Genomic DNA, 11,845 nt, shown 5'->3' with positions numbered 1-11,845 from the left:
ACTGACCACATCAGCTGAACAGCATCAGTCATGTAATTGGGGTCTGATCCCCAAAGCAATGGGAACCACTGAGGGGCTGTAAGCAGAACGGCAACATGCAGACCCACATATCGGAATTAGGATCACCGGCTGTCGGGCAGAGCCTGAATCCGAAAGGGGTCTGTGTGACCATAGGAGGCCAGCTAGGAAACTCGTAGACCAGGCCAGGGGCTGAGTTAGGGAGATGGGGAGAAGTTAAGGGAGTCAAGCAATATTTATCTCAGACAAAGACGTTTACAGACGCATTGCTGGCGGGAATGGAGAACGCTGCAGCCCCTCTAGAAAGCAGTTTGGTGGAAAACTTACGATCATCTGATTCAGCGATTCCACTTTTCGGTCTATACCCACGAGAATTGAAAGCAGGGTCTTTATTTGTTTTTAAATAAATTTGTTTATTTATTTTTGGCTGCGTTGGGTTTTCATTGCTGCATGCGGGCTTTCTCTAGTTGCAGCGAGCGGGGGGCTACTCTTCGTTTCCGTGCATGGGCTTCTCATTGAGGTGGCTTCTCTTGTTGTGGAGCACGGGCTCTAGGCACGCGGGCTTCAGTAGTTGCAGCACGTGGGCTCAGTAGTTGTGGCTCGCGGGCTCTAGAGTGCAGGCTCAGTAGTTGTGGTGCATGGGCTTAGTTGCTCTGCGGTACGTGGGATCTTCCCAGACCAGGGCTCGAACCCGTGTCCCCCGCACTGGCAGGCGGATTCCTAACCACTGCACCACCAGAGAAGTCCCGAAAGCAGGGTCTTGAAATGACATCTGTACACTCACGTTCATAGCAGCGTTATTCACAATATCCAAAAGATGGAAACAAGCCAAGGGTCCACCGACATGTCTGATGGGACATTATTCAGCCTTAAAAACAAAGGAAATTCTGACACCCGCTACAACGTGGATGAATCCTGGAGACATGGGGCTAAGAGAAATCAACTGGTCACGAAAAGAGAGGTCCTGTATGATTCCGCTTATGTGGGGTCCCTAGGGGAGTCAAGTTCATAGAGACAAAAAGTAGAAGGGTGGTTACTTCCCAGAGGGACAGGGAATGAATGGGGAGTGAGTGTTTAATGGGGACAGAGCTTCCGTTTCGCAAGATGAAAAAGTTTTGGAGATGACGATGGCGATGGCTGCACGATAATGTGAATGTACTTGACGCTACCGAACTGTACACTTAAAATAGTTAAGATTGTAAATTTTGGGTTACGTGTCTTTTACCACAATTTTTTCTTTAAAGAGAGAGATTTACATAAAACCTCCAAAGTTCTTTCCTCTGGCTCATCTGGGGTGACTTCTCTCTTGTTAATGACAGGTCTGTTTGAGAACAAGAGGGATATATATGCTTCCACGGCCCTCAGGCTTGACGATATGAAATGTGAAGACTTATGCGCAGACTGACAGACCTGGACAGTTCTTTTCCCGACCAGCAAGAACCTGTACGTGACAACGGTAGGAGCTCCCAGGGCTGACTCACGATGACCCTGCAATCCTAGACACCCACTGAACCTTGCAGTTCCTTTCCTCTTAAACAGCAAGCCTTCGATACACTGACAGCTTCAACAGAGAGGTCCAGAAAGGGGGCAATAAAAAGCCATTATAGAACCAGAATCGGAGAAAGTGAATTCTTCTCACACTCTCTTGGGTCTAGAGGGGCTGCGAAAGCTGCTTCACGATGCATTCGCTCAAAAAAGGAAAAAGAAAAAGTTTGCGAGGGAGAACCCAGTCAACTGCTGGGAGCCCACGACACCCAGGCTCTCACCCTGATGGAAGCCTCTGGAGCTGGTTGCAGGAACAAAAAGGAACAAAATTCACTACAAGACACTAAACCGTTTACAAGAAAAACACACCGTATTGGGGGGTGATGATGAAGGCCATGTTAAAAAGAGGCCATGAAATATCTGGAAAAACAATCCATTAAAAACAAACACACGTGGGACTTCCCTGGTGGCGCAGTGGTTAGGAATTCGCCTGCCAATGCAAGGGACAAGGGTTCGAGCCCTGGTGCAGGAAGATCCCACATGCCACGGAGCAACTAAGCCCGTGCGCCACAACTACTGAGCCTGTGCTCTAGAGCCCTCGAGCCACAACTATTGAGCCCGCGTGCCTAGAGCCCGTGCTCTGCAGCAAGAGAAGCAACCGCAATGAGAAGCCCGCGCACCACAATGAAGAGTAGACCCTGCTGGCCGCAACTAGAGAAAGTCCGTGTGCAGCAACAAAGACCCAACACAGCCAAAAAAAAAAAAAGATAATTAAAGTCTTAAAAACAAAACAAAACAAAAACACATGAACAGATCCTTCACTAAAGGTATAGGCGTGAAAAACAAGCCCAGGAAAAGATGCTCAACATCATTCGTTGTTAGGAAGCAGGATAAAACCACGCTGGGATTTCTGTGAAAACTGATGAGAAGGTCTGGAGTTCTCCCACATGGCTCGCAGAAGGCAAGACGGTACTGCCACTTTGGAGAAGTCTGGCCGTTTCTCATACAGTTCAACTACCTTACCGAATGACCTGCAACCCCATCACTAGCTCTTTATCCAAGTGAAATGAAAACTTGTGTGGACACAAAAACTTGTACATGATTATCTGTAATGGCTTTTTTCCTAAAGACCCCAAACTCGACAACCCAACAATCCAAACGCACCTCACTAGGGGAATAGAAAACAAACTTAGGCACAACCGTACGACGGAACATCACGCAGCACTGAAAAGGAGCAAAGGACGCATACAGAGAACACCACGGAGGACCCCAAGCGCATCTTGTATGCTTTCATTTGTAGGACATCCTGGAAAAAGCAAAACTATAGAGGCAGAAACAGACGAGCAATTCCGGGGGCTGGAGGTCTGGGGAGAGGCTAGCTACAAAATGACATGTGGGAATCCTGGGTGGGAGGTGATGGTTGTGGTGGTGATTGTATGACCCCACGTATTTGTCAAAAGTAGCAGAACTGTACACAGAAAAAGTGAATTTTACTCCATGTACCTTTTACTCTATGTACATTTAATATAAAATTAAAAAAATGTATATATATACATCTCTAGAGAGTTTGTGATTTTAGACCCAAAACAAGGATTAAGGGCCATATCGTCCAATTCAGAAGCCGCTAGTCACATCTGGCTATCTACACTTATACTCTAACGAAAATGAAATAAAATGAAACCCTTCCTTGTGAAACGCGGCACGAGCCACATTCCAAGAGCTGGATCTGGAGACCCACGTGGCCAATGGCTGCTGTACTGAACAGTGCAGATGAAGAAAGTTCCCATAACTGCAGAAAGTTCTGGACGGTGCTGCTCTGGGGGCGGGGTGTGGCTGGGCTGCGTCTGCCCCCTCCTCCCTTCATCCTCCAAAGTCAGGGAATCACACCAACGTGGTCCGGGCAGAGCCATACGACACCCCCGCAAAAAGCGCCGATGGGGTCACCCTCCTGCCCTGAGCCGAAGGGGTCCTCGCTTGGCCTGCTGTTCCCCATCCCAAGACAGGGGCCCAGTGGAAACCCCTCCACCTGGTCCTGGCTGGGCCTGAAGGTGGGCAGATGGGCTGGGAAGCCTCAGAATCTGAAAGCGGCGGGTCCACACTCACAGCTTCGAGGGCCTGAAGCTCGACGTGCATCTGGCAAATGAGCGATGAGCCCAGAGCGTTCTCTGTGCTTTCAGCGTCCCCTTCCTCTTCCTGTCTGCTGAACGTCACTTCCTGCTGCTTCTATATCCTTCTGGATCCTCTCTGCATCCCCAGTGCTGCTTCCTGTCTGCCCACTGAGTCCCTGGGGCCTTACATCACACAGTGATGGGCCTCTGACCACTCCCGAGAAGGACCGCATTTTTGTATCACTACAGAAGATAGAGACAGACAGACAGAATGATCCTCCAAGAAACTTCCTCACCCATCTGAGGCCCCCAAAACCTGAGAGAGACATGGCCCCTGTGTCCTCAGCTCACGTGGAACAGGTGGGCTTGTGTTTCTTTTCAGCCTCCCCTGGCCACCCTGTCATTTAGAACCGATCATATTTCTTAAACGCTAATTCAGGAAAAGACATGTCTGACTTCGACACCACAGGAAACTTGTTCAGACAAAGCCGGGGTGAAAACTACTCTTGACAGAACACTCGGGTGTTGGCGCTCAGGAAAAAAAAAAGATGTTCTGTGTGTTACTCATCCGTGGCTGTGTAACAGCAAACGGTTCCAAAACGTAGCAGCTGAAACCAATCAACGTGTACCATCTCACAGTGTCCGTGCGTCAGGAATTTGGGGGTGACCCAGTGGGGTGGTCCTGGCTTGGGGTCGCTCGTGAGACGCTGGCAGGGCTGCGTCTTCCAGACGTTCGCCTGAGCCTGGAGGATTCTCCATGTCAAGACAAAGCGGAACGAAGGTGCTGGGGGAGGGGCGCCAGCCCTACTGCTAACCAGCTCTGTGCCCTCGAACAAGTTACTTGGCCACTGGGCCTCAGTTTCCTCTGCTGTGAAATGGGCTTAGGGCTGTTGGAGGACACTGAGAGAGTCACTCCTGTGACCTCAACAAATGCAGAGTGTTTTGTAAAAATAGACTTGGAAATAAGGAAAGCAAGGCTCTTAGCCCGAGGGCCAGCTCCGCAGAAGCCCCCAGAAGCTGCTCAGCCAGGCGAGCCTCACAGAGAATAGAAAGAACGCGCGATGCCTGTTTTCCTCCCCTGATGGAAGGAAGCTCAAGGGGATTTGGTTTCTTCCTGATCTTTACTGTGAAAACCTGGCAGGGCTTCGAGTGGTAAAACTCATGGCAGTGTCAGGGCCCCCAGGACGGGCCCCCAGGGGTGTGTGATCTGTCCACCCAGCCCTGGGTCCCCCCCACCGTTTCCTGTTCTCTGGCTTCGTGCATCGTGACTCTGCATTCGTCCGTCTGTCCAAACAACCTAGGGCGGCGGTTTGCCCTGTGACCTCACTGCTCTGGCAGATCTAAGACGAGTTTTGATTCTTCAGCTCGTCTAGCTTTTTTCTTGCGTGGCTGGGAGCGGTGTGTTATGGACCAATGTAAGCTCCGTGCGTGCAGGAATGGAAACAGAGGTCATTCCAAGCAGTAATTCAGCAGCTCTGTTTCTGCTTCTCCGCAGAGGTTTTTGTGCTGTTATTTCCACCACAAACAGGCTCAATCCTCTAAGCGCTCAGGGGCCCGCTCTTCTGGAGAGACATCCGATGGGCTGCATAAGTCACCTTTGTACCCGGTGAACAGGTCCCGCCAGGTTTTTAAATCAGCGGCTTGAAGTCAGGCCCTCCGAGTGCCCAGTCAGTGGTGTCATCCCAGTGGAGGGTCCCCACTGCAGACAAAACCAGCCCCTGACTGATGAGCCACTGGGGTTGTGCCCTCGGCGGGAGCCTTTGCTACAACCCTGAGGATGCAGCTGGGCAGAAGCGATGGTCCTTCTAAGGCTTCACGACCCAGAATACACGCAGAAACCCCCGAGGGATAATTTATAGCCGCTTTATCATTTATAGCTCTTGAGCACTGGAAGTGGGACCCAGCCAAAGTGAGATGTGCTGTCCGTGTAAAACACACGACACACCGATTTCAAAGACTAGTTAAAAAAAAAGAAAGGGCAAAAGGTTATTCATAGCATTTTATATATTTATATTGGTTATAGTTTGAAACGATAATTGTTTGGATATATTGGGTTAAATAAAATGTACTACCCAGATTAATTTCACCTGTTTCTTTTTACCATTTTAATGCAGTTACTGGAAAATAAAAAATTACCTCTGTGCCTCACATTTGTGGCTTATATTATACTTCTATCAGACGGGACTGTTATAGACCAAGGCAACTTTTTTGTCCCAATGGATGTTTCTGTCTCAATTATGACGGTGCTCTGAGTTTGTGTTTTAGCAGAGCTCGGGCTGACCCCTATCAGTCTGGTGTCTTCGTATCATGTGGATTCCTTCCTCTTTGGTTATCAGAGCACTTTGGGGGAGTTTTAATGTCCAAAGGGTCTGTGTTTGTGGCTGGATCAGACAAGGGAGGTGGAGAGATTTAAAAGCGCACATCGACCACTTGGTGAGCTTCGCTGTCTCCGCCACTGGGTGCTTCGGTTTTCTGCCACGGAGACCGACTCTGGCCAACTTCAACAAAAAGGGAATGTGTTGGCATGATGCTAGGTTGATCACAGAACTGGAGAAAGCCGAGATCCAGCTTTCAGAAAGGGCTGGAGTCAGAGCAGCCCTGGGGATTTAGCTGCAAAAACCGCAAGGCGGGTCTCCCAGGATGCCCGCGCTGGGATTACCCAACTCCAAGCTTTCCCCTTTCTTGCATCATTCCATAGGAGATTGGAATTCCCAGGAGAAAGCAGCTGACGGGTTTAGGGAGGTTCTGTGCCCAGGCCTGGGCCAAAGGAGGGCAGGCACCAGGCGGGGCCGGCCCTGGAAGGCGTCATGCAGCCCATGCTGTGGGGCTGGCCCGTCCACGAAGCAGTCTGGTTACTGTTAGCAGAAGGGGTGGGGACGCAGAAAAGGCAAACAATAGATGTCCACCTCCTCATTCCAACTGGATTTCGTCAGGGACCCGCCAAGAACTCAGCCAATTCAGCATTTTTTCAAATACTCTTAAGCTCATCTTTTAAAACTTTTAATTGTGGGAACGTTGAACACATAGACAAAAGAAGACAGAATAATACAACATACCTCCATGTACCCAAAACCCAGCTCCAGCGGGGATCCGTATACACAGCCTTGTTTCATCTATAAGCCGCCCAAATCCTCTCGTATTATTTTGAAGCCAATCTCAGGCATTATATCATTTCCTATAATTCAGTGCGTATCCCTAAAAGATAAGAGTTGGTTTTAAAAAAAATCACCACGATAATCCGTGAAAGAATCCTAATCCTGCCTTAACAGTATACAATTTTTGGCCAGTGTTTAGATTTTCATCTTCTCATAACCTTATTGAGGGATAATTTACCTCAATTGAGGTATAATTTACATACCACAAAATTCACACACTGTAACGTACAGTTGGACAAACTTTTGGAGAATTGCACAGTTGTTCAATAACCACCCCAATCCAGTTTCAGAATATTTCTGTCACCCAAAAAGTTCCCTCACGCCCATTTGCGGTCGATTCTCACTCTGACCTTCAGCGTCAGGCAAACACAGATATGCTTTTTTCTCTAGGGTTTTTCCTTTTCTACCTATTTCCCATACACGGAATCACACGCTACGTGGCCTTTTGTGTCTGGTTTCTTACGCAAAGCGCAAGGTTTTGGGGTTCATCCATGTTGCACGGATCAGCAGTTCATCCCTGTTATTGCTGACAATGCTTTGCTGTATGAATATACCACCGTTTAAGAAAAGAAATCAGTCCACAAGTTGAGAGACACACGTGTTGTTTCCAGTTTGGGTTTTAGTAAAACTTCTGCTATAAACTTTTATGCACTACTTGTTGACATGTGTTTTCATTTCACTCCAGTAGATTTACAGGGGTGGAATTGCTGGGTTACACGCCGAATGTATACTTAACTTTTAAAGAAATTACCAGACCGTTTTCCCAAGTGACTGCAGCATTTTATGTTCCCAACAACGAGTGAGGATTCTCTTAATCTCTTTTAGTCCATGTTTTCCCTCCGCCTCCTTTTTTCCCCCTTTCGATTTATTTTTAAAAACGGGGTCACTTGTTCATTAAAGTTTCCCAGAGTCTGTTTCCCACTTTTGCTGGTTGCATCTCATGGAGTCTAAGTTCATCTGAGCTAAAACAAACAAACAAAAACAAGATTAAGCCGCACGTACAGTCAGTACACAAAGTGCAAAGCTTAAAGTTTAAGAGAGTTGGTAGAGATAAATCCCGGTTTTAATTCTGAGCTTCCTAACAGTCCAAAGAAGGAAAGAGGTTTGGTTACAAGAGTCACTGTCCATAGGATGAAAACAAACTGATTGCTCTGAGGAAGCTGGCTTTTTCCTGCCAGAGACGAAAGAGAAATTTCCACCATGATTCCCTCTTCCTTATTAGGGACGTGGTAGGAGTTCGAGGGGCAGCGCCCTGACTGGTGACCCAGCCAGTGCACGACAATGTTCTTTGTCGGGGGATGTCAATGATTAAAAAAAAAAAAAAAAAAAGCCAGTAGGCTCCTTTGGGATCTGATGAGGTAACATAACAAGTCAGACTCCCAATTCCAGGTCAAAAAAGGCAACTTTTAACCACAGAATTCAGGTCCTCACCTGAGTGTCCATCATCCAAGCCCCAGTGCTGTGTTGCTGGGAGGAGAAAGAAACATTGTTATAACATAAAGATAACTCCCAACAAAGTACCTACTATATTAGCTGCCCTTTCGGGTCTGTACCAAACCTCCCCACAAAACACAAAAATACACAAACAAAAACAACCCACTGTCAATTCATCTTTTTTTTTTTTATTAATTCATGTAGATTTGATTTACAGTATTGTGTTAGTTTCAGGTGTACAGAATAGTGATTCAATTCTTTTTGATTCTTTTCCATTATAGGTTATTACAAGATATTGAATACAGTTCCCTGTGCACTAAAGTAAGTCCTATGTTGTTTATCTATTTTATACACAGGAATGTGTGCCTGCCAATCCCGAGCTCCTAATTTATTCTCCCCCCCCCCACCGCTTTCCCCTTTGGTAACCGTAAGTTTGTTTTCTATGTCTGTGAGTCTGTTTCTGTTTTGTAGATAAGCTGATAAGCAGCCTTTAAATGCAGATTGTAAGCGCAGTCCTCTGTGCCCATTCTCTCCCCCTCAAGTGACAAACGGGCAAGTGTCTGAGACGTAGGGGGACAATGCCCAGCAGATAAGTGGCACCTTCCTGAGGACGGTGACTTTCTCGACCAGCTTCCCACGCGGTGGTCCTGCCTCTCCCCACGAGGCCACATTTGGCCAGCTTATCTCGGAGGCCCAAGAAGAGACCCCCCCAGTAAAGGAGACGTTTGGCCCTGACCTTGCTTGTTGCAAACCTGGCTTAGATAAACTCACGTCCTTTGCATCCTGTTTTTCTTCTAAGTGTCAGCTGTACATCAGGGTCCATCTCAGCAGTTTTCTCTCCCTCCCTCCTTTCTCACTGCCCACGTCACGCCTTGGGGGTCTCCATGGTGACGAAGGGCACTGGACAAGAGCGACTTTTCACCCCAAGAAACTTGAACATGGAGTTCCTGGCTTACTTGAAGCCTCACTGTTTATTCCAAGTCCGGACTTCCCGGCAGGAGCTAAATAATTTCAATATCTTATATTTTTGTAGCAATTTATAAATGTAAGATGTGAGAGAATGAATTCGAATCCAAGCCCCAGGAGGGCGGGGACCGTCTTTTGTTTGCTGTGGCATCCCAGCACCCGTAACAGAGTTCGTGCGCAAACTGTTGTTTGAGTGGATGCATGACTATGAATGTACCGCCATTCTACGGGATGTAGGAGATGTTCCTGTGTTTCTACAAAATTTAAAAATAATTCTTTGAGTGCAGAGGGGGTGCAAAACTCAGTTTCTCTCTTGCTGACGTCCTCCCTCTAACCCGGAGGTGTGCAGGGCCTAGATGTCCCGCAGGAGGGCTCAGGCCTTTAGCCCACACTGAGCTTTGCTGATACGTCCTTTGACCAAGACCAACGCGCTCAAGGACCCCGCAGCTTTGTGGCCAAATTCAGACACAGCAATTTTTGCAAGGCTGGAGGCCTGGTTTGTGGGGTCCAGCCTTCGCATGTGCGGCCCTGATCCCTTCTTGGGGCTCTCTAAGAGAGCAAGACTTGGGTCCCCGTGGCTCACAGCACCCCGAAATCTGGCACCTTCCTTGATCTTGGTTTGTGACCCCTCCTCTGGGAGGGGCTGGGAGCCACCGCTTCTGGGAACTTTTCTCTCTCCTTCTCCCTCTTCGGAGGCCCTAGTATAACCCCTCGTTGAAAACTTAGGCTTCACTTCTGCAACCCAAGCTCACCTAAAACAAGAGGACGCAAAGCCCGGCTACTTTCAAAAATAAACACAGAGAGGACAAAAATACAAATTTATATATCAGGAAACACCCTGCCGCAGACATCTGAGGAGCCTGTCTTCATGTCTTATCATTTTCAAAGTTGCTGTTGTTTTTTAAAAACATCTGATTTGCTTGCAGAGGCCAACACAGAGGGAGGTGTCATCAGTTCCATTTTACAGGCTGGAGGCTGAGGTTCCAACAGGACTGGTGAGGTGCCCTCACCTTGCAGAGGTGGGCCTGCAGCCCAGGGTTCTCAGGGTCTTTCCCACCCTCATGAGGGGATTAGAGACTGCTGTCATGGCCACGCAGACTTGAGTCTCATCTAAGCTCCCAGAAGCTGCTAGTGAAACATTAACCAGGCTCGTCCCAGCAGATCTTCCCCTACCAGAACGCCAGCTCTCCCTTCTGGGTCACAATTTACTTTAGTTGACATTTATTGAGCACCTATTGTGTGCCAGGCACTGTGCTGGGAGTCTTAGGTATATTATTTAATTCTCTAAGCAAGCCGGTGAAAGACGTTATTAGCAGCTCCATTCCAACAGGGCCCCAAAGTGAAACTAAGATCTAGAGAAGGGAAATGACTTGCCTGAGGGCACGTTGCTGGTGGGACGGGCTGAACTGAGGCTTAGCTCTCGGGCCATCCGATGCTAAAGCCCCCTCCAGCTCTTGGTACTCCCTGCTCTTTGCAAAGGGATGGAAACAATTAATTGGAGGAGAAGTTACTAAAATACTTAAGCAAAAGCTTTCCCTTTGTACTTTCTACAAAATGCTCTGTAACGCATGCAGATGATACTATGCCTGTGTCCTCAGGTTAATGGAGCTGATGGCATGTGGGTGTGCTGGGTGCATGGACAGGCCCTGGAGTCAGAGCCCCTTAGGGTCCAAATGCAGCTCCAACACTTAGAAAGTGCAGGGCCCTGGGCAAGGCACTTAGTCTCCACGGGTCTCAGTTTCCCCTCTTCACACGAACCTCCAGCCCACAGAAGGGCCGTGCGTCCAGGGCATGGTGCGCAGCCCAGAAGGTAAGCAAGCTCTCCCCACGTGCTACTGAGTGTCAGGATGACCCAGATGCAACTGCCACTCAGAACTGGGCAAACGCGGTCCATCGGTGTTCCTTTCACATGGTTCAACCTACACTTATAATCGAAACTGAAGTTGAGGGTCTTCCCTGGTGGCGAAGTGGTTAAGAATCCGCCTGCCAATGCAGGAGACATGGGTTTGAGCCCTGGTCCGGGAAGATCCCACATGCCACGGAGCAACTAAGCCCGTGCACCACAACTACTGAGCCCACGTGCCACAACTACTGAAGCCCACGCGCCTAGAGCCCGTGCTCTGCAACAAGAGAAGCCACTGCTATGAGAAGCCTGCACGGTGCAACAAAGACCCAACACAGCCAAAAATAAATAAATAAATATAATTAAAAAAAAAAAAAGACTTTGCCTTCCAATGCAGGGGGTGTGGGTTCAATCCCTGGTCGGGGAGCTAAGATCCCACATGCCTCGCAGCCAAAAACCGAAACATGACAGAAGCAATATTGTAACAAATTCAATAAAGACTTTAAAAAATGGTCCATATCAAAGAAATCTTAAAAACAAAACAAAACAAAATGGAAGTTGAAAAAATAGGCCCAAGGGTGGGAGTTGAACTGGAAATTTTCAGAGCTCCAAACAGGGAAGAGGATGAAATAAAGACAGTGAGAGAAAACGAAACTGGGCTTTGGTGACTTGTGCGCTGTAGGTAGGAAATGCTCATTTCTCATTCTGCTCTAGGTATATACATTCCTAGTTTTGAAGTCGGAGAAAAGGAAAAAGCAAACGTAGCTTCCCACATCTATGGGGAAACCTGTATCCGAGAGAAGGCAAGGGAATTCAAGAAGCCCTAGCTTTCAGCC

The 11,845-nt window shown here is 48.1% G+C and overlaps 1 long non-coding RNA gene across 5 annotated transcripts in view; it reads right to left on the bottom strand.

Moving 5' to 3' along the window:
* Positions 1–500: 500 nt before the first annotated feature.
* LOC115847095 (uncharacterized) overlaps positions 501–11,845 on the bottom strand; it is a 175,723-nt gene continuing 164,378 nt past the window's right edge. For 3 of the 5 annotated variants that reach the window (XR_009558910.1, XR_009558911.1, XR_009558912.1), the window contains 3 exons: positions 8,198–8,233; positions 6,668–7,728; positions 502–5,568 (listed from right to left, as the gene is read on the bottom strand). This is a non-coding gene — a long non-coding RNA (uncharacterized lncRNA). Of the gene's footprint in view, positions 5,569–6,667; positions 7,729–8,197; positions 8,234–11,845 lie in introns of all 5 variants that reach the window. The other 2 variants (XR_009558913.1, XR_009558914.1) reach the window with 2 other exon arrangements.

This window comes from Globicephala melas, chromosome 15 (genome assembly GCF_963455315.2).
Source record: "Globicephala melas chromosome 15, mGloMel1.2, whole genome shotgun sequence".
NCBI lineage: Eukaryota > Metazoa > Chordata > Mammalia > Artiodactyla > Delphinidae > Globicephala > Globicephala melas.
This window is presented reverse-complemented; position numbering and strand designations above follow the sequence as displayed.